The 22,399-nt window shown below is 42.8% G+C and overlaps 1 protein-coding gene and 1 long non-coding RNA gene across 12 annotated transcripts in view; both read left to right on the forward strand.

Moving 5' to 3' along the window:
- Positions 1-22,399, forward strand: part of ARID1B (AT-rich interaction domain 1B) — a 450,301-nt gene that overhangs the window by 146,430 nt on the left and 281,472 nt on the right. The gene's annotated exons all lie outside the window — the stretch shown is intronic.
- LOC147581323 (uncharacterized) lies at positions 11,466-15,015 on the forward strand. The gene is made up of 2 exons (XR_015251675.1): positions 11,466-11,574; positions 11,817-15,015. It is a non-coding gene; the product is annotated as an uncharacterized LOC147581323 (long non-coding RNA).

Here is a 22,399-nt window from a genome sequence, read left to right on the forward strand (position 1 = left end):
ATAATACGTTACCTACACAAAATTGGAAGCAAGGCAGAATGATGTACTAACTATGTGAATAAACTATCATATTAATTAAATGCTTAGGCATGATTACACATAGGCACTTAACATGTGTCTGTGGGGTCACTGAACTTGGCAGCTGCGAGAATGTTGCATTAGCAGCTCTGATGTCTTTTTTTTTAATATATATATAATTTTTTTTTTTTTTGAGAGAGAGCAAGCATGTCAGTGAGCACAAGTGGAGGAGGGGCAGAGGGAGGGAGAGAGAACTTAAGCAGGCTCCACTCTCAGTGTGGAGCCCGACAAAGGGCTTGATCTCATGACCCTGAGATCATGACCTAAGCTGAAATCAAGAGTCCGATTCTGACCACCAGGCGTCCTGGCAGCTCCAATATCTTCAGCAGGGTTGTCAGCAGTGATTCATCTTTTAAGATGGCGAGCAACTCTTGGTCAAAATCTGAACAAAACAAAGTATAATCTTCCCTTAATATATAGAGTAGTTTTAGTCTTGGAAATTTCAGTACGTAATAAAATTATTATTTTTTAATGATTATTTATTTTAGAGAGAGAGCGTGTGTGTGTGCATGCTAAGTTGGCGGGGGGGCAGAGAGAGAGGGGCACAGAGAATCCCAGGTAGGCTCCACGTTGTCAACACAGAGCCCAACGCAGGGCTCAAACCCACGAACTGTGAGATCATGACCTGAGCTGAAATTGAAGTCAGATGTTTAACCACCGGAGCCACGCAAGTGCCCTGTAATAAAATTATTTTAAGAATAGTTTGTTTTTATATGCAAAATGGAGTTCAGTTTTAAGCTCCAACAAATAATTAGCTTTTTGTGTGATTTTGTTTAAATCTAGATGAAAGGCGGACTTTTGAAAGTAGTGTGGAACATCTTGTCATGTTGTAGGATAACCTCACATTCCTGCCCTCCACCCACTACATTTCACTGGAGTTTCTTAAGCTTGTGACAACTGTCTTGAAATCTTGTCAACACATATAACTCCTATGCTTCCTTATTTTTTCTGAAAGAAAATTCATATGTAATATGAGGTGCCTCTTAATAAAATCTCAGACATCAGTCTGATGTCCCAAATGTAATGGGAAGGGTGGAGAGTAGTTCATAGTAAACTACAGTGTTTCCTAAGTAAACACACAGACATGTCCATGTGAGCAGACTTGTGTAACAGTCAGAGGCCAGCACCTGTGTGTGTAGTAACCGTCCGTGAACTCTGCTGAGCAAATGAGGCCTTCCAGGTACATTGCATGGACAACTCGAAATCATGAGCAGGGTTCAAATCCATGAGATTCATTACCACACAACAGCAATTATATAAAATGAAAGTATAGAACATTTTAGTAACATGTTCACAGAGCTGTTTGATAAAAAGGGAAGTTACCGCCAAGTGAGGCAGCGTATCCTAAACTTGAAAATGAAGTACACATACACAGTGCAAATCAGTAAGAATGCTATCTATGCCGTTGAAGCTTTTCTTTTGACCCTATGTGTATCTTTTAAATGATCTACAGTAAACCTGTAATGTGTATAATATTTTAAAATATTGCATAAAAGATGCTACAATAATGACAAAATAAAAGGAATTACCAGTTTCAGCCGTGGAGCAGATTAGATATTCTGAGTGTCTCTAGGGTGGCTCAGCTTGGTGAGACACACAGTCAGTTGCTCTTTCGTTTTCACTGTTTCCCACAGCTCTCGTGCCATCCTCCTTGCCCAGCAAAAATTCCAAGTCTGTCACCGTCCTTACTCTTTTGTGTCTACTCTTAATTACATTATGCCGTCCCCTCCCTTCCCGGTCTTACAAACCTGCTTAAGCAACCCTGGTGAAACCCATCTCCTTGCCTCCTCCAGGGGCATGGGGTAGGGAAGGACACAGGGAAGACTCTTACTGCTTTAAGTTCATGACTGCTGATGTCAGCTAACACGTGTCCTGTATCTCCACTTGCCCCAGGGCTGTTGCAAGTTCCCCTCGGTCTTCAGCTCTCCGCGTTTTGAGCTGATGATGTTGTTTCCTTCTTCGTTGAAGAAATACAAGCAATCAGGAGAACTTAATGTACCAACCAACCTGTGTCTGCACATACCCTGTGCCTTCTGGTGTATTCTGGCTGAAATCTCACGTTCTGTGTGCATAGCTTTCCCATGTCCCTTCTCTAACACCACCATCACTTTCCCTTTCGGTCACTCCCATCAGAATTCAACCATGCCATGCACGCGTTCAGCCTTGCGTGGTTGAACACCTATAATAGGAGTGACCAAAAAAACCCACCTTTCTTGACCCGAACCAATAACAGTTCTCTATTCAGTCACTGTTGCCATTTACTGCTTATCCTTTGAATTGACTCCGGACACGCTTTTATTTTAACCACTCTGCTGACACAGCTCTTTTCAAAGCTGCCCATGTTTTCACCTGTTGTGCAGTCCAGCCGGCAATTGTCTTGCTTCCCGATGTCACCTGTCAGGAGCATTTGATGCAGGTGATGGCATTTTCCTTCTTGGAGCACCTTTCTTGCTTGTTTCCTGGAATGCCACTCTCTCCTGCCTTTCCTTTTACCTTGCTGGCCACTCTGTGCTCTGCTTTGCTGGCTTTTCTTTGTCTCCCTGACCTTCAAATGTTGGCCTGTGGTCAGGGCTCAGTGTTGGAGCCTCTTCTGTCTTTACACACCTTACCTGTGTGATCTCATTTAGCCTTCTGGCTTTGGAGTGCCGTCTAGAGGCTATGATTTTTAAATCTATTTCTGCAACTTGGACCTCTCTCCTCCATTCTGTAACTGTGTGCCCAGCTCCTACTTGGCATCTCCAAATGAATGTCTTCTGAAACTCTGAAACAGGCTTCTGAAACTCGTATATCCAATGCAATACTCAGGACTCTCACTTCTTCCTCCACAAACCTGCTCTTCTGTATTTTCCCTCTATCTCAGATTTTCTGTAACACTTTGGACAGAAACTTTGAACTCCTTAATCTCTTTCTTTCTTTCTAAGATTTTTTTTAATGTTTATTTATTTTGAGAGAGAGAGACAGAACATGAGTGGAGGAGGGGGCAGAGAGAGAGGGAGACATAGACTACAAAGCAGGCTCTAGGCTCTGAGTTGTCAGCACAGAGACCCATGTGGGGCTCGAACTCACAAGACATAAGATCATGACCTGAGCCGAAGTCAGATGCATAACCAACTGAGCCCCCTGGGCGCCTCATAATCTCTTTCTTTCAAACCCATTCTACCTCCAAAATATAGTCAGTATCTAAGTAGTTCTCACTGGTTTTATTGCTACCATATTGGGCTGAGGCATCATGATGTCTTTACTTGAAGTGTTCCAGTAGCTCCTAACTGGTCCCCACCTTCTAGTGCCCTTATTCACTATAGAATACAGCAGCCAGATAGATGCTTTATGGTGCCTGGTGCCACTGGGTTGTGCACCCTCCCCATCCCCTCCTGGCCATCTTGTTGCGCTCATCTCAAGGCATTTTTACTTATTGTTCACTCTGTCTGGAAGGCTCTTCTCCCAGATGGCCACAGGGCTTTTCCTTGGAAGTCTTCCAAGGAAGACTTACTTCTTCCAGGCCTTTACTCAGATGATAGCTCATCAGGCAAGCCTCCTTCCCTGACCACTGTGTGTACAACAAAGCAACCCTCTTTCTCCTTTTCACTTGACCATGCTTTCCTTTTCTCCATGGCCCCGATCACTATGTGGCATATTACATACTTCCCCTGTTTTCTTCTGTGGTTCCCCCATTAGAATGTAAGCTTTATGAGGGAAAGGACTTTGTTTTGTCCTCACTGTGTCCCCAGTACTGAGCACAAAGCAGAAACACAGGATTTACATGTTGACCTAATCATTCAGTTTATTTGCTTATTTTTTGAGAGAGAGAGAAAGAGATGGAGAGAGAGCGAGCATGAGCTGGGGAGGGGCGGGGGGGGGGAGGGAGGGAGGGAGGGAGAGGGAGACACAGAATCTGAAGCAGGCTCCAGGCTCTGAGCTGTCAGCACAGAGCCCGATGCGGGACTCCAACCCACGAGCTGTGAGATCACAACCTGAGCGAGCCAAAGTCAGATGTCCAACCGATTGAGCCACTCAGGCATCCTTTGACTTAATTGTTCAAAAATACATACTTTTTTAAATTTACTAGTACATAGTAAGTGGACTTTACAGTGTTGAAGAAGATAAACATTTACTGCCAAGTATTTAGACCTGGAAAATTCTTTTGATATTGCAGACAGTGCTTTATTGGACATTTTTATAGGTGATTCCATTATGCCCTGTGTGTGCATGTATGTGTGTGCCCACATGCATATATTTTTACCTCCTGTAAACTTCCCCAGTGGTATTTCTGGGTAAAAGAACATTTTAAAGACATGGTGTTTTACCAAATTCCTCTCCAGAAGTTTTTAAGAAATGATATCCCTAGCCAGCTCACTTATATACATTTTAATATTTATTTTTCCAATAATACTTACATTATTTTTAGTAAGGTTTCTACATAGTTGTTTTTTGAGCCCCAGCAGTGTTAAAGAGACTTCACAGAATTTTGAACTAGATATAGAACCTGCCTGATGTGTTATTGTGGTCATAGACTGAATAGATAATAGAAATTTGATTTCATCAACAAGAAGTACACAGCTGGACATGTATAATTTTTTGATTTACCTTCAACTCAGAGGCTCCTAAATTATCCCAGATTCTTATTGTTTGCTTCCATTACCATTTGTTTCTTTTTCTCTGCTCATTTTAGGGGGGCAGAACTAGAACTACAATGTAAGAATAGGCCTGCTTGATTATTCCTGTCATAGACTGAGGGAATAACTAGTGAACAGTGAAGTGGACTCTTGATTTGGCAAACTTTGTATTTACTCAACCCTCTGACATTCCCTTCTCGTTTTTAAAAAATTTTTTAGTATTTATTATTTTGGAGAGAGAGACAGAATGTGAGTGGGGGAGGGGCAGAGAGCGAGGGAGACACAGAATCCGAAGCAGGATCCAGGCTCCAAGCTGTCAGCACAGAGCCTAACGAGGGGCTCGAACCCATGAACTGTGAGATCATGACCTGAGCCAAAGTTGGATGCTCAATCAACTGAGCCGCCCAGGGCATCCCTCTGACATTTCCTTCTTAAAGGGTATTCATTTTTAAGGCTTTTTTTTTTTTTTTTTTTAAGAATAGCTATTTGACGAAGTTGCTTCCATTTAAAATTTTTTTTTTTCAACGTTTATTTATTTTTGGGACAGAGAGAGACAGAGCATGAACGGGGGAGGGGCAGAGAGAGAGGGAGACACAGAATCTGAAACAGGCTCCAGGCTCTGAGCCATCAGCCCAGAGCCCGACGCGGGGCTCGAACTCAGGGACCGCGAGATCGTGACCTGGCTGAAGTCGGACGCTTAACTGACTGCGCCACCCAGGCGCCCCTGTTGCTTCCATTTTAAAGTGTTTTTGCATCCTTGCTTACTTCCTCAAACTGCTTTAGCTAAGATTTGATATTGTTGTATAGGAGGGAGAACCTCCTTTAATGCCAGAAGTTCTTACTTTTTGTTTTGTTTTGTTTTAAAGTTTCCACTTACGTTCCATTTCATCAATTTCGGGTCATGAATGAAGTATTATGTCCCGGTTTATTTCCTGGTTCGCTGTCCCCTCCTGGCAAACTCTCTCATCACCTTTCTCTCTCCTCCTTGTACCTGTAGACTCATAATCTTTTCCTTTTTATCTCGAATTCCTCTTCGTCTCAACTCCAGTGTCGAGCGATGCTAGAGAAGAAAGCGGTCCTGCTTTCTCTTGTGGCACCGGCTTCTCGGGGGCCTTTCACCCAGTGGCTCCTACTGGATGCACCTGTTAGGTGTCAGAGGCAGTGTTCCAAGAATCCGGTAACCTGCAGGGAGCCGCGTGGTGCAGAAACCAGCCTGACTGTCCACCCCCTTTCCTTTGACAGTGGTCTTCTGTTGATTCAGCTCCATCCCTAGGACTGTGACGTTTGGCAGCCAGAACCTTTTCTCTATTTTCGTGGCTCTGAACTACAATGTTGTTTTCATAGCCAGAACAATCTTTTCTTTCCTTAGAGAAGATTTGTAGGAAGTAACTCCATTCAGATAAGTTCCAGTTTATTTAAAGAGAATATATCAGGATGAATCTTTTTGAAAACCCAAGTATAAAGCAGTGAGAGAATTTCGCACTTTGCCTTTTTAGGTATAGTTTTTCTTCTAGCTGATAGAGCTGTCTGACTCTTGAAAAATACTGAGTATTAGGAATGCATACAAGGTACAACTTTATCTTTTTAATTTTTTTTCCCTTTTCTTCCTCTGGTTTATTGGGAAAATTGAAGAAGACAAAAAGTAGAACATAAACCATTTACCGAAGGCCTTTGTGACTGAGAATGTTTTATATGTTGGGAATTCAACGATTAATCACGTATCTCATCTGCGGGAGCTGCTGGTTGAAGGAAGGGTAGGCATGGCCAGAAAATGACAGTACGGTGGGAGACGTGCGTTTTCAAGCTGTGACTGGATGTTGGATGTTCAGAGGAAGTTTTGAAGGATGAGTAAGAGTTTGCTGGTGAGAGAAGAAATGATCTTGGGGCAGGACCAACTCTTTGTTAGTGAGAAGAGAGGTAACATCCAACCATGAATGGAACTGAATTAGCCTGGAAGTCTGGTTAAAATAGTCAAGGTCGTTTAGAAGGAACGTGTTAATTGTGCCTGGAACTGGTGACTTAGGCCACTTTTCCTCACTGATTAAAAATGAAATAAAAGGTGGGGGGGGGCGCCTGGGTGGCTCAGTCCGTTAAGCGACCGACTTTGGCTCAGGTCATGATCTCGCAATTTGTGAGTTTGAGCCCCGCGTAGGGCTCTATGCTGACAGCTCAGAGCCTGGAGCCTGCTTCCGATTCTGTGTCTCCCCGTCTCTCTGTCTCTCAATAATAAATAAATGTTAAAAAAATTTTTTTTAATGAAATAAAAGGTTATTCAATAATTTCTTTAAACAGAAAATAGTACAAACTGAGCAGTTAACTTTTAACACTGGATTACCAAATATCGAACCACGTGGAACTCTAAGTCTACTTTGGTACTAGCATTTCAATTGTATTTTCTAAAATACCACTTTATTTAGACATCTTCACGGTCAGCAGTTTTCAAAAGGAGTTACGGTAAACTTGAAAGTATTTGGCAAATGGGCATCATTTTGAAAAGAAGATAGCATTTAAGCATGAGTGTAAAATACTTTAGAATTAATAACTTGCCACTCAAGTCACTTTTTAAAAGGAGTTCCGAGGTTTCATTACGAATAGTGGCAGTGATCCATTGTGGCACAAATATCTCTTTATTATTATTGTTATTTAATTATTTAACCTATGTTTCTTCCTACTTCTGTGACACAATGTTAATTTATAAGCTGCTCCTTTTTCAGCTTTTGGGGGGAAATTTCTCGTACGAGCCCTGTGTCAAGTTGCTCTAGTGCTCACCTCATTTGTGGGATTTTGTTATGAAAAAGCAAAGAGAAGGACATCTATAGTTTGTCGCCATTAATTGCCTAGCATTTAGATAGATATTAACACAGGAGTCTATTAATTAACTTGATAATAAAAACTATTGGAGTGTAGGTTGATACAAATTATTCTGTTTTAAAGGAGAATACTAGTGCAGCCTTGGGTTATGTTTGAATTTTGAACCTCCTCCTTTGGTCTTGCTTACCCTCTCTGCAGTTGTCTTAGGCTTTGAACCATTGCTAGGGGGGATTTCCTTTTAAGTTTAAAGAGCTCCTGAGCACCTAAGGAGAAAACTTTTAAGTTGCTTTGAGGTCTGAGCAAGGCCCAGTCCTAGACTGATTTCTTTTTTTTTAATTTTTTTTTATTTTTTATGTTTATTTATTTCTGAGACAGAGACAGAGCATGAGTGGGGGAGGGGCAGAGAGAGAGGGAGACAGAATCAGAAGCAAGCTCCAGGCTCCGGGCTGTCAGCACAGAGCTTGATGCGGGGCTTGAACTCATGAACCGTGAGATCATGACCTGAGCCGAAGTCGGATGCTTAACCAACAGCCACCCAGGTGCCCCTAAAAATATTTTTTAAATATTTTTTTCTTTCAATTACCAGAATCAAAGGAAAATAAAACTGGGACATTAGGGATTATATAGTAGTAACAGTATTTTTTAGAAAGATGTTTGTTTATTTTGAGAGAGAAAGAGAGCGGCAGAGAGAGAATCCCTTGCTGTTGGCGTGGAGCCCAAAGCGAGGCTCCATCTCATGAACTGCAAGATCGTGACCTGAGCTTGAGCCACCCAGGTGCCCCAATAATAACAATATTTTTAATACTCACCTTACCTTAGAAAGGTGATGGAAGGTTCCTCCTGAGAAGAACAACCCAGAAAGCAGTTGGCTTGGAGTGTGGGGGTAGCCTGGTCCTGGTTTCAGGCTCATTCATATGCTGTCGGGCATCTCCTTACCAGAGCATGGGGCATGTTTAGAAATGTGCGGAAGATCGAATCAGATGGCCGTGACCGTCTGCAGTACTGAGAGAAGAGGAAAATACTACGTCGCTTAAGAGACATTGTATTAAAAGCTGAAGAAAAACTTCAAACACATTAAGAGCAGGATTTAGTCTAAATATCAGGTAATTCCATGCCCTTTCCTGTGTTTCTAACTCATGAGCTTTCCAAGTTCCTTTCCTCCCCTTCCTTTCTTTTCCTTCTGTCCTTATCTCCATCAGTTCCTCTAATAGACACGGAGTTACGGGATTGAACTAGATGTCCTGGCCCTTGACTGCACTGGGGACGTGGTCTCTGGTTCTCTGCCCCAGTCACGCATTCTCAGCTGGTGGAGGAGGAAGCCTGTCCCTTCATAGACTGGGACATTGTGTAGACCTCTCACATGCACCTGCGTGAGGCTGTTTCCCTTCCTGTCTGATACCCCTCCTCTGTCGGGAGTCAGGGATGAGGTTGAGGATAGAAAAGGATGTGCAACTAAAGTGTTGTCAAGGCTCATTCTATTTTTTATACAGTCATCTTTCCTTGAATTTAATTCTTTTTTTTATTTTATTTATTTTTTTTTTCAACGTTTATTTATTTTGGGGACAGAGAGAGACAGAGCATGAACGGGGGAGGGGCAGAGAGAGAGGGAGACACAGAATCGGAAACAGGCTCCAGGCTCTGAGCCATCAGCCCAGAGCCCGACGCGGGGCTCGAACTCACGGACCGCGAGATCGTGACCTGGCTGAAGCCGGACGCTTAACCGACTGCGCCACCCAGGCGCCCCTCCTTGAATTTAATTCTGACATGAGGGAGACTGGGGAATTTTTCTTTCTTGGGTCTTTTTTTTTTTTTTTTTTTTGCTACTCTCAGCTGCCTTTTTGTCTATCAGTGCTCATTTCAATTTGTTAAAGTACAGAGAATAAACTACAACATAACTTATATGTGGCATTAAAGTTCTTCCTTCATTAATTTCTTTGATTTAACAAATTTTAGAGTAATAGGTTCTCTGTATATTGTGTTCCAGAAGATGAGTTATCTGCAGATGTTTGAAATGATAGGGTTACTTTTACAATTTACTACGGTGGGCAACAACCGCCTTTGTACAGCCACGGTTTTCTACAGTGAAAAACAGGGGATTATCTGCATCAGAATCACCTGGTGGGGCACCTGGGTGGCTCACTCGGTTGAGTGTCTGACTTCGGCTCAGGTCAGGATCTCACAGTTTGTGGGTTCAAGCCCCACACTGGGCTGTTGCTGTCAGCGCACAGCCCACTTTCGATCCTCTGTCCCCCCCACTCTCTCTCTGCCCCTCCCCTGCTCTCACGCTCTTGCTCGCTCGCTCTCAAAAATAAGTAAACGTTAAAAAAAGTCACCTGGTGTATTTGCTCAGTTCTCTCTTTAAAACTGTTCTTGGGGTCGTGGGTGGGTCAGTTGATTAAGTGTCCGACTTCAGCTCGGGTCACGATCTCAGTTCGTGGCTTCCAGCCCCACGTCGGGCTCTGTGCTGACAGCTCAGAGCCCGGAGCCTGCTTCAGATTCTGTGTCTCCCTCTCTCTCTGCCCCTCCCCTACTTGCGCTCTCTTTTGCTCAATAATGAATAAACATTTTAAAAAACCTGTTGTCTTTGGGGAACCTAGGAATCTGCATTTAACTTTATAGCCTATTCTGATGCATCCTAATGTTTGAGCACCATTGGAGAGCAGAAATACCAGCCACTGCTTTCCAATCTTTTATTTTTGCATGGCCCATGGATATTATTTCATTTTTTATTAACAACCCTGAGAGATCATATAGCAAGCAAGTTTTCCCTGAATGTGGTAGGGCTTGGGTTTGATCTCAATTCGACTTTAATCTAAGGGCTCACTATCTCCTTTACTACTGTTGATATATAATAGAGCTACATTTTGCTCCCCAGGTAGGCTGATATTCATGCCTTAAGGCCATAGGTGTGGGGCTTTCCATTTGTTAACCCAGTGTTTTTCAAGTGCATTGTGCATTGGAATGCCCTGGAAGGCTTGTTAAAACATAGGTTGTTGAACCCTACTCCCAGAGTTTCTGCTTCTTCAGTCTGGAGTGTGGCCTGATAATTTTCATTTCTGACAAGTTCCCACATGATGCTTCTGTTGCTACTGACCCAGGGACTGTCCTCGGAGAACCACTGTGTAAACTCAGTAGTTCAGAGTTGTTCGGGAATAGTCCCCGGGCCCAGCACATTCAGAGGGTCCTCCCTCTCTTTACTGGGACCCAAGGATTCTCCAGCTCTGTGGTTAATATCCTGCACAGCAGGGGACTCCCAAGACCCTGGCCCCCACCATTTTACCACTTGGCAAGTATTTGGAATATCATCTTTGCTTTAGAGCAGTGGTTCTCAACCTTCGCTTCCTCTATAGAAAGGCAGTGGGAGGATTATCCTCAGAATGTCCTTGGGAATTCGAGGTGTTTGTTTTATTTCATTTTTTTAAGATTTTATTTATTTAAGTAATCTCCACGCCCAACATGGGGCTTGAACTTAAAACTCTTGAGATCAAGAGTCGTGTCCTCTTCCAACAGAGCCAGCTGAGTGCCCCAAGGTTTGCTTTAATGTAAATGGCTTAAGAAATAAATTTTGCTTTAATAAATTTTACTATAATTTCAATGTAATTGATGGTAATCCTAAATTTCTGCTGTTTTCTTTTTCCTCTTTTTTTCAAAAGAGAAATTTAGTTGACTCTTTAAAGGTAAAATTTTTCCTATAGTCACTAACAATACTTACCTGGAATATATATATATATTTTTTTTTTTTTAAATTTTTTTTTCAACATTTATTTATTTTTGGGACAGAGAGAGACAGAGCATGAACGGGGGAGGGGCAGAGAGAGAGGGAGACACAGAATCGGAAACAGGCTCCAGGCTCCGAGCCATCAGCCCAGAGCCTGACGCGGGGCTCGAACTCACGGACCGCGAGATCGTGACCTGGCTGAAGTCGGACGCTTAACCGACTGCGCCACCCAGGCGCCCCCTGGAATATATATTTTTAAAATTATCAGGGAACCTCTGAAAAATTCAGATGATTTTGTTATTTCTTAGAGAAGGAGCGTCTGAATTGTTTACTTTTCATTGAAGATTAGTAAAGGTGAGGGGCACCTGGGTGGCTCAGTCGGTTGGGCGTCCGACTTCGGCTCAGGTCATGATCTCACGGTTCGTGGGTTCGAGCCCCGCATCAGGCTCTGTGCTGACAGCTCAGAGCCTGGAGCCTGCTTCAGATTCTGTGTCTCCCTCTCTCTCTGACCCTCCCCCATTCATGCTCTGTCTCTCTCTGTCTCAAAAATAAATCAACATTAAAAAAAAATTAAAAAAAAAAAAAGATTAGTAAAGGTGATAGGAAGGGGACTCTACAAATGACAACTGGAATGGGGAAAGAGAATTAAGTTCATAGACCAAATGAATGATCCATTTTACTTCTTTTTAAAGGTTATTAAAGTAATACGTGCTCATGGTAAAAAAAAATTCAACAGAATCCTTTTTGCTTCTTGAGTTTTCAAAGTGTTACCGGTACAATGCAAAACAACAGCAACAAAGTCCTCTAGAGCTGGCTCTTGTTGTCTTTTGTTATGTTTTTTCTGTTACTTTTTCTTTTTTTTTTTAATATGTATTTATTTATTTTTGAGGGAGAGAGATACGGAGGGGCAGAGAGAGAAGCCCAAGCGGGCTCTGCGTGGTCAGCACAGAGCGTGACACAGGGTTCTAGCTCAGGAACCATGAGATCATGACCTGAGCTGAAGTCAGGAGTCGGATGCTTAGCTGACTGAGCCACCCAGGCACCCCACTTTTTGTTTGTTTTCTAGCCTTCTTTCTTTTTTGCCCTTTGGTAGTTTTAGCTTTTAGCCCAAAGGCATTTCAGGGAGAACTTTTTAAAAGTGATTCCCTGTACAGCTTTAGGGATGAGCTGGCAAGACAGGCATGAGGCAGGATCTTTCTGGCACCTTCCTTCGCTCTTTGGCGAAAACAAACTCTACCGGTTTATACAGCATATGGGTTTCATAAATTCTGTTTCAGCAGGTTGTGATCATGCCGTTTGCGTCCCTCATGTTACTCCTTTAATTAAAGCCTGTGTCTAACAATGCAAGGTGTCCTGATCAGAGAACTTTTTAGACTAGAGGCAACCTAAGGTTTATTGCATATACAATTTGGACACAAACTGTATTTGGGAATTTTTAGTAATTATGCTTTTATTTCAGTTACTTAGATAAAGATTGTAGCTACTCTGGTTTTAAATCTTTATGAAATTATGTTCTCAGTACTGGCGAGTCCCATTTTTGATATTATTATCCCTCTTAGTTTTTTAGGCTTTAGCTTTTTGGAGGGTCCTTGAGAATCTGGTGAAAGCTAGGGATCCTCTTCCCAGAAAAATACATACACCACACAAAATCCGTCTTAGGGGAGTTTTCAAATCCCTTTCCCTCCAGCTTGAGAACTCGGGCCCTCAATGTGAGTTGCAGCCCCGAATGTCCAGGTCTCTGGCTCGTGTGCCTGGAGCTGACGGTCAGCTCTCTGGTCCAGGGAGGAAGGGGTTTGGGATTTGGCAGTAAGAGTCAGCGGTCAGAGAGGATGTGAGGCCCGTGCCAACTCTGCTTCTTTCCAAAGTGGATGGTGACCTTTTTGAGCTGCTCCTGTGGTCACAGTAATAGGACCATTCCTGACAGCAGGATAGGTAAGGGCTGGATAGACTCACGTTCTATCTATTTTCCAACCATCAAGGCATGGTAAACCAGCTCTTGTTAATGACACGGCAAAATTTTCCACCAAGGATACTGCTAGGTGATGGCATAATACTCTAAAACCCACAATGTAGCAATTTCTTAATTATCAAGCTTTAATGAAAATACTGCATTGTCTTTAGTCAACAGTTCTTACTTTGCAAGCTAATTTGGGCAGTGCGTTAAAAATGGAGATTCCTGAACCCCAGCCTCAGGTTGAGAACTAGCAGCTATGGGGTGGCGTCCAGAAAATAGCCCTTGTGGGAGGAGCAGAGTGGGAGCGCAGTTAAATGTGAGGACTCTGGGGAAGGAATATGTTGGTTCCCAACCCACTAATACTGCTTGCTAACTGATGGACCGTAGGCATGTTCCTCAAGCTCTGTGCCTCAGTTTCTTCCTCTCTAAAATAGTACTTCTTTCATGAGGTTCATGTCAGATGGAAAGACCCTTTTTCTCGATGAATGAAGCACTTCGTGTCTGGCAAATAGTAAATCTCAAATAATTGTTAGCTGCCGTTGTCCTCATCACCATCAGTGCGATTGTCACAAGGTAAAGCCCCAGCAGTTCCATGAAAACTTTGCTTCTCCTTCTTCAGTGTGGTTTTAAAGAATATAAATAACGATGGCTAACGTTTATTGAGCCTTAAATGTACCAGGCACAGTGCTAATTGCTTAAAGGTAGCCTCTCCTTTAATTGTTAATACAGCTCTTGGAGGTAAGTCCTCATGTCTTGGTTTTGTGGATAAGGAAGGTAATTCTTTAGGTAATAAGTTAAAGAGCTCGAGTTCTCTTTTAATCCGTGCGTGTGTGTGTGTGTGTGTGTGTGTGTAACAAAAAGCATAACTGGACGTTCACTGTGTCTCCTTTGGCTTTGTGATTTTTTTAAATATATTATTAGTCTATTAAAAATCTTAATTATTTTAGTCCTTAGCTGTTGAGTATCTTCCTATTTCTCTTTGGTATTTTAGGAAATGCCATTTTAGCCACATTCCCCTTTGCATTCTGGGTCCCCTGTTAGTTTAGAAAGAAGTTCTGGCGAAAACCGAGAGAAGGCCAGGAGCTCTCCCAAAGTCTTACATGCCAGAGGACATGGCCTCCAGGCTTCCGGCTTGAGTAGAGTAGGGGAGGCAGCTGCTCTTAGTGGCCATGTTCCCTCTGTTCTCCAGCCCATTCAGAGCTCTTCTTTCCAGCAGGCCCAGGGGCCGCCCCAGCCTCAGGTACACGGGGGTCTTGTGCCAGGGCGGCGTCCTCCTCAACAGCAGGCTACAACGGTGGTGTTGATGCTGCTGTCAGTGATGATGAGACACATCAGTAAGAAAATATAAAGTCGCTTGTATAGGCCTGTCCTTTTCCTAGAATGGTTTAAAGTTTCGGAAATAATTATGCCTTTGAATTGGTAGAAAACGCGCAGCATTCTGAATCTAGCCGGATCTGTACTCAATCAGTGTGTGTGGCACATTCCAGGTTATGTGGCTTTACTTACCTGAAGTTGAGAATCTGCCTATGGAATCAGTAGCAGTCAAAAACCATGTGAGCTTTGGTCATGTGATTTTTAAATCTGCTATCAAAGATTTTTGGAGCAAGGGTTAAAGGTCGATGCAGGGGAAAGTACTTAAGAGAATTAACGTGACTTACCAGTATCCTAAACAGATACTAATTGTCACGGGTGTGAAACGTCCTCTCAGCCGTTAGTCCCAGAGCACTGCACATGAGCCCTGGGTGTCAAGGGCACGTTGTACCCTTAGCCTTCCCAGGTTAGCTCAATCCAATATTGATGTTTCTAGAATGGGAAACTGAACTGAAAAATTTGTTCAGGGTCACACAGCTAGTGAATAGTCTAGAAGTTGGAATTTGATCTTGGGTTTCTTTGACTTGAAGGTTCATGATCTTTGGAGGGGTTTGTGGCTGGAAAAGTCGTGTTGGAGGCTGGACCAAAATAAGGGTCAGAGTGTCAGTTTGGGGCCAGGGGTGCAGCTGGAGCTGAGATCAGGACGGCTTGATCAAGGGATGAAACTGAGAAAGGCTCACCAAGTCAGCAATCTGGGCAGGTTTGACCTTGGAGAGCTAGGGAAGATGAAACTGGCGAGGTTAATTTGGTTAAGATTACGGAGGGATTAAAAGACAGCTAAGGGTTAGGATTAAGTGGTACAGCAAACAGGTTAAAATGGAGGGGGGTTAAGAAAGAGTAAATGATCTATGTTTGATGGGTTTTCTTGGGAGAAGTTCTTGTAGTCTTGAAGGTGGATGCCCCACAGATGGTCTTTAATGCCATTCACTCTATTTTCATTTAAATGGAAAATATAAACATAAACAAGAGTAGACAGGAGCCCTGTGCACCCATTGCTCAGGTTTTAAGAGTTGTACGTCCAGTCTCTTTGTACCTATACTCTCTTCCCTCACCTCCCAACCCCCACCCTCAGTGTTATTTTGAAGTAAGTCCCAGATAGTGTGTTGTTTAATCTGTAAATATTTCAGTATGTATCTCTGAAAGATAAAGTCCTTTAAAAAGGAAACATCAACATAATACAGTTATCACATTTAAAATGCAAATTTTCATACCAATTATCCAGTTTTCCTGTAGCCTCACAAATGGAATAAAGGTTTAATTTATGTTGTAGGATAGTTTGAATAAAGATCTAAGGTCCAGTCTTAGAGTTGGTTGATACAGTCTCATCTCTAGGATTTTCCTCCGTCTCCATCTCTCTTCCCCTCTCTCCTTGTAACTATTACAACTCATTTGTTGAAGAAAGTAGGTCATATGTCTAGTAGAGGTTCCTACAGTTTGAGATTTGCTGATTGATTCGCTATGGTTTAGCATGTTCTTTGGTCCTTTTTATTTCCTATAAATTGGTGGTTAGATAGGCTTTATCAAACTCATTATCATTTTTTTTTTTTTTGGCAAGAATATTTCATTACTGGTTTGTTCATTAAGGAAGTATAGAATGTCTTGATTTTTCTTTCTTTTTTGATGGCACCACTGATGCTTACCATAGTCTTTTTCCTCTCTCTCAATTGTTATTATTATTATTTTTTTTTTTTTACTGCATTCAAGACTGCCAGTGACAAACAACAAAATGTGTTTTGTAGCACATTCTACCAGGCAGTGTAGCTGTTACCATGATAAATATTCTTGGGCATGAGCCCAAGTTTTGTTCGGTTTTAGGTATTTGTCCTCCTACATTTATTTTTGTATTGCTGTGTCTAATTCTAAGTGTAAGCTTTTCAGAGCCATTCAGTCAATCATTTATTCACCAGCCCCTTCCTGAGTACCTGTCTGCACTTGGCACTGGGAACCCAGGAGGAAGTAAGAGGGCAGTTCACGAGATACACAAACAAATAGTTAAAATACAGCATTGTAAATTCTTCAGGAGGAGAACATCTGAAGAGGGTCGTTGTTTGGGGGCATGCTGGAGTTCATTTTTAGCAGGCTCTTGAGGACAGCCAGATGCTTTGCAGATCCAGAAAGAAAGGCACCCCTCCGGGACCAGGACAGACTGAAGAGCTGCATGTGCAGACACGTGGCATCCTGAGAGCTCGGGAACAGTCGAGGGGGTGAGGGGGTGAGGTGTGGGCTTGCCGGGGGAAGACCCAGCTGAAGCTGGGTGCCAGCTGGAGGGTGTTTGCCGAACTCTCCTGTGCCAGACCAAAGACCGCGGGCTTCGTTCTGTAGGCACTGAGGCCTTTTCCAAGCAATAGGGTGCCACGACCATTTGAATTTTAGCCAAGTCAGTTCTGGTGGCGTAGTCGGCCACAGGCCATAATATAAAGCGGCTCAAGTACAGGGCCTGGCAGTCGGTGGGGGAAGACGAAGACTGTGGCCTTGACAGTGACTCGATGGGTCTGAAGCTTGCGGATAGTGAAAGATATGAAAAGGTGTGTGGGATGGCTCTGAGAAGTCCCCTGTAGATGGGGCGGTGACCGGACAGAGGACCATCAGGATGGAGGACGAAGAGGAGAGTCCTTTCCCGACGTGATGTGTGGAAGGGACTTTACCCTCAAGTAGAGATATTCATAGTGCAGTTAAAATATGTGGGACTTGAGGGGCGCCTGGGTGGCGCAGTCGGTTAAGCGTCCGACTTCAGCCAGGTCACGATCTCGCGGTCCGTGAGTTCGAGCCCTGCGTCAGGCTCTGGGCTGATGGCTCAGAGCCTGGAGCCTGTTTCCGATTCTGTGTCTCCCTCTCTCTCTGCCCCTCCCCCATTCATGCTCTGTCTCTCTCTGTCCCAAAAATAAATAAACGTTGAAAAAAAAATTTTTTAAAAAATATGTGGGACTTGAAGTAGAGGAATTGTCACCCCAAGGGATCAGCGTGGAGTAGCTGGGGTAAAGATCCGAGCGACGCCAGTTTTCGGAAGAGCCGAACTGGCCGAGGAGCTTTACACGAACATAATGCAAGAAGGTGGCGTGGGTCTCTTTCTGTCTTTCCTGTCAACCTGTGGACTTTATTCCATGGTCATGGTAGAGAGAGTAAGTAGTCTTAGATTCAAATTTGCAGAAGTTTTAAATTTTAATATTTATTCACAGTATTGTAATTGAGTATTTTGGAAGTATCCCACATATAAAATTTGTAAGGTTCATAATTTTTGAAAGGGGAGTTTAGGAGAATATATGGAATACCTTAAAAAAGTTAAAATTATATTAAATAGTATGTAATAGCGTGTGAGGTTTCCAGTGACCTCCGGAGGACGCTTAGGAAAGAAATGATTTGTCCATCACATGGAGACACTATCCAGTGCTTAGATGTTAGCTGTGCAAGTCACTTAAGGTTTTGTTTCCTCATGGTAAAAACAAGATGGTGGAAGGGACTATCTCGGGGGTTTATTGTAAAGGTGGGCAGCACACAGAACCTGTCACAGAGCCCTGCCTGCAAATGTCAGCTGTCTTTGTATTTCCTTCAGCGTGTTCCTGGGTTGGCGGAGGGGGTGATTGTGAACACCCAGTATGAAGTGGGTGTTTTATAGACTTACATTGCTTTCTTTTGGGAAAGGATATGTTAATTTTTTTTTTACCTATACGCTAAAACTTAGGGAGGTCAATGGCATGCTAAGTTTCTTGATCCGAGTCGTGATTTCGTGTGACTGGTAACCCTGTGTGGCCATCAGGCCTGCACCCTGTGGAGGAGCCCCAGTCCTTCTTCCCTCCCACGAAAGTGTCTTATATGCCATTTCTTTTCCCCGTTAGCAGTTGGAATTGATGGTGGCAGTTCCAAAAGCAGGGAGAAAAAAGGAGCAGGAAACTTATTCTGACCTAGATGTTGCAGGACGTTACGATACCATTCAAATCCTGTCATCTCACTCTGGATTATTGCAGTAGTAGTAAGTGGCCATCTTTGTTCTTGGTAACACACCTGGACTTCATGCGATTATTGGAGAAATCTTTCTTAAGTCACCCAAAAGTCACCATGGTTTCTAGACCGGTTTCCACTGGCTCCTGGCCTCCTCCTCCCCCACCCTGTATACCATTTGTTGGTGTGTGTAGGACCCTTCACCCCGTCTACTTCTCCATCTTCCTTTGGTTTCTATTCTACATGCTCTTGAGTTTTTGTTCTCCTTTGTGTTACTGTCTGCCAGTCCTCCTACCACTCCCCCTGCCCCTGCTCTCCTGCTTTTTATGATGGCTTTAGGCATATCGAGAGTTAAGATAAACATTTTTAGTGAAGCTTCATTCTGTTCCAAAATGATGGCCTTGAATGTAGACCGAGAGTCCCTTTGTTAAGAGCACTTTGTTAGATTCTGTCAAAAATTTAAAGGTACCACCCGTCTGGCAGAAATGCTCCTCGTGGAGATTTATGCCACAGAAATACTTCACACGAAGATGAACGCACGTGGATTTTATCATTGTGTTGTATGAGGTGGGGACAGATTGGGAGCAACCTAACTGTCCATCAGTAGGGGACTGCTTAAATAAGTCACAGTTCTGACAAATAATGCGGTACTCTGTAGCAGGACACAAAGAATAGACATTTAGGTGCAGATATGGAATGAGCTGTATGGTCTGTTGTTAAGGGACCAAAAACATGCTGTGTACAGGAGAAACAAAGGAGAAAGGATTTAAATTCACATTTACACTTGGTAATGCATTGAGTGGTTGTGGAAGGATAACCTTGTGGAGGGCATCCTGTGGAGGAGACAGTCATTCTTTTCATTGTTTATCACCTTGTATCTTTTGAACTCATACCATGGGAATATTTTCCCTTTTTTATTTTTTTAAAGAGTCCTTGACATTTTATTCTACATTTTCTTTCAAGTCTTGTGTTGCCATTAGTACTTAATTCATTTCATCATAAAAGAAGACAGGAGCACTTGGGCTCTTGGCCTCTACGGGACACCCACGTGATAGTTGTGATCTTATCCTTCCTTACAATGTAAGTGGGACACGAGTGTTTTGTACCTGCTCGTGCTTCACACTGTAAGATGTTAAGTACCCAGCAAAAGGAGTGTTCTCTCCTGGGCATTCAGCAGACGCCTACCACGTCTGTTAAATACCTAGGTGAACACTTGTGGAACAGATGCGTGCGTGCCCCTACCCGCAAGCTCTTTTCACAAACCTTTGTTGTTTCCTGAGTCAGTCTCCTTTTTACCTTCGACTCTTTGACTAATAACATAAAGAGGGTTAAAACCAGAATCCATCAATGGGTAAAAGTTTGTGGGTGTGACGAAGAAAAATAATATTGATAAAGAACTCTGAAAGGGTAAACCACATTCCGCACGTGTGGTTCTTTTGCATTGCAGAATTATTAGAGTGAGATAACTTTTAAATGGCCATGGCCTTGCATATGCACGGCAGATGAATGCAGAATAATATGTGTGTAAACTAGCGTGCACACTAGTGTGCACGGGTTCAGAATTGTAAATAATCAGAGATGGCAGTGATGTGTTAAAAATGTGGGGCGCCTGGGTGGCTCAGTCGGTTAAGTGTCTGACTTCTGCCCAGGTCATGATCTCATAGTCTGTGGGTTCGAGCCCCGCATCTAGTTCTGTGCTGACAGCTCAGAGCTTGGAGCCTCCTTCGGATTCTGTGTCTCCCTCTCTCTCTGCCCCTCCCCTGCTCGTGCTCTAGTCTCTCTCTCTCAAAAAAAGTAAACATTAAAAAAAGTTTTTTTAAATGTAAGGTTGTATCTTGTCATTTGTTTATAAAATGTAATGCTGAACACATTATTTCCTGATACTGACATTGCCCTCTTATATTGTCTATTAAATTACTCATTACTACTACTCTTCTTGAGGTGAAAATAAGTACATACTAGAAAATAAACATAGCTCTGAAGGGGAAAAAGCTCAGGTTTGTTATGGAATATAGCCTTTCTATCTTTTTTAAAGCTGCCAAATGTAGACTTTGTAGTCCCAGGCTGATTTATATACAGATGATGATTGTTTTAGGTTAAACCTTGGTACCTTTTCTGGATGTTTCCTCAGTTAAATTAATCCTTATGTTTCAACACAAATTGAGGCAGAACAAGTTCCCGTTTCAGCCATTCTCACTAAATTTTGTTTCAGTTTTATTTCCAACTGAATTTAATAATTGAAAGCCTCTTGTGGTTAGGAATAGTGTTTGAGACTTTGGTGGGTTCTAATTATTTTGAACTTTTAAAGCCTTAAAAAGTGAAATGCAAGGCCATAGTAAAATTTTCTGATAGCTTTCCTAGTCTATTAGTTCAGTGCTGCTTATTTTAGAGGGGACAGTATCGAAATTGAAATGTGTATTCATTACCGCTGTAATGGTCTCTTTCAACTCTTTTAAAAATCAGTTCATTTAGCTACAAAGAGAAAATAAAAAAAATTTAAAAGGCTAATAAGCATAGGGCATGTGAGCCTGTTCCTGTTTCTTAACTGAAGTTTACTAAAAAAAAAGAAAAAAGAAAAAAGTGTCTGAGCACTGCCCATAAAGTGTGTGTGCGCACACGCGTGTATTTGAGGAACTGGGGGGGGGGGGGTCTGCTCATTTGTTTGCCCATTGTGAGGCTGTCCAGCACCTTTGTGGGGTTTTTTGTAACAGGGCGAAGGCCCTGAATGGAGGCCTTGTGCCCCACTTGATTTGAAATCCTTGCTGTTCATCTAAAGGCGCCTGCAGGGCACCCAGCGGGATGTCTGTGTGACAAGTGGAGGTCTGGGGTCCGGAAGAGCCGGTGCTGGGGGCAGGGGGGTGGGCAGCGAGAGCGGTAATAATCTTTCAGCCTTGGCTTTTGTCCCCCACAGCCCAATTGTTCCCCTCTGCTGGCAGCCAGATTGAAGAGACCCTTTTGGGTGTCCTGGATGGCATGTGCTCACTGAGGCCTCACCTCACTGTTACCAGATTAAAACCTGGACAACTGGGATTTAACTCTCTTACAAAAGCATAGTACTGACTGGGCATAATGCATTCCTTTTAGAGGTTAGATATTTTGATTAATTGTGTGTGTGTGCGCGTGCGTGTGTGTGTGTGTGTGTGTGTGTGTGTGTGTGTGTGTAGATTTATTTAAAGGACAGAAGGGTTGCTTGGGAAATGCTGTATTGTAGGCATGCTCTTACCACAGAGCCTGTTTAAAACCAGTGCTTGGCTACTTAAATCTGGTTTGTACAGTTTGTATACTTTGTAGTACTAGCTATTGGTCCAAAGTTTCTTGGCTTAAGAAACCATGTAATTTTAAGCGTATACTGTGTGAGAAAGGGGTGGGGCAGCAGAAGCTTTTTATAGGGTTTCAACTAATAAACATTAATTTTTAAAGTAGTATTTTGAGGATTTAACAGGAGAAGTAGAAGTTGTATATAATGTTTCTTTAATACGAACACTGACAGGGAAAGGGAGAGAATTTTACTTTTAAGTGGTATTTTCCATTCTTTTTTCCCTGTCCCATCAGAAACTGGTTCTTCAGCTTTCAGCGCCAATTAAGACATGCTGTAATAAGTATTTTACATTCTGTGCTGCTGTTTGACTTTGGGTGCAAATGGTGGTAGAATGTTTAGTAGCTGAGCATACATAGTTAAACAGCTCGAGATTGGGTATACAGTGAGTTTGGTGTGGTGTGGTATTTGGTTTCTATAATAGTATTTCAGTATAATACTGAAACCATGCTGAATACCTCCTGGAAAAGTGTTCAACAGGATGCCAGAAAGGCCATGTTAATGATAAGTTTCTCAGACCTCAGCAGGTTTTCTGGGTGTGTTTTGTTTCCCTACTGCTGTTTTATTCTTGATTGTGCTTCTCTGGAAACTATGCCACGTGA

This window comes from Puma concolor, chromosome B2 (assembly GCF_028749965.1).
Source record: "Puma concolor isolate L17-30 chromosome B2, mPumCon1.1.hap2, whole genome shotgun sequence".
In the NCBI taxonomy this organism is placed as follows: Eukaryota; Metazoa; Chordata; class Mammalia; order Carnivora; family Felidae; genus Puma; species Puma concolor.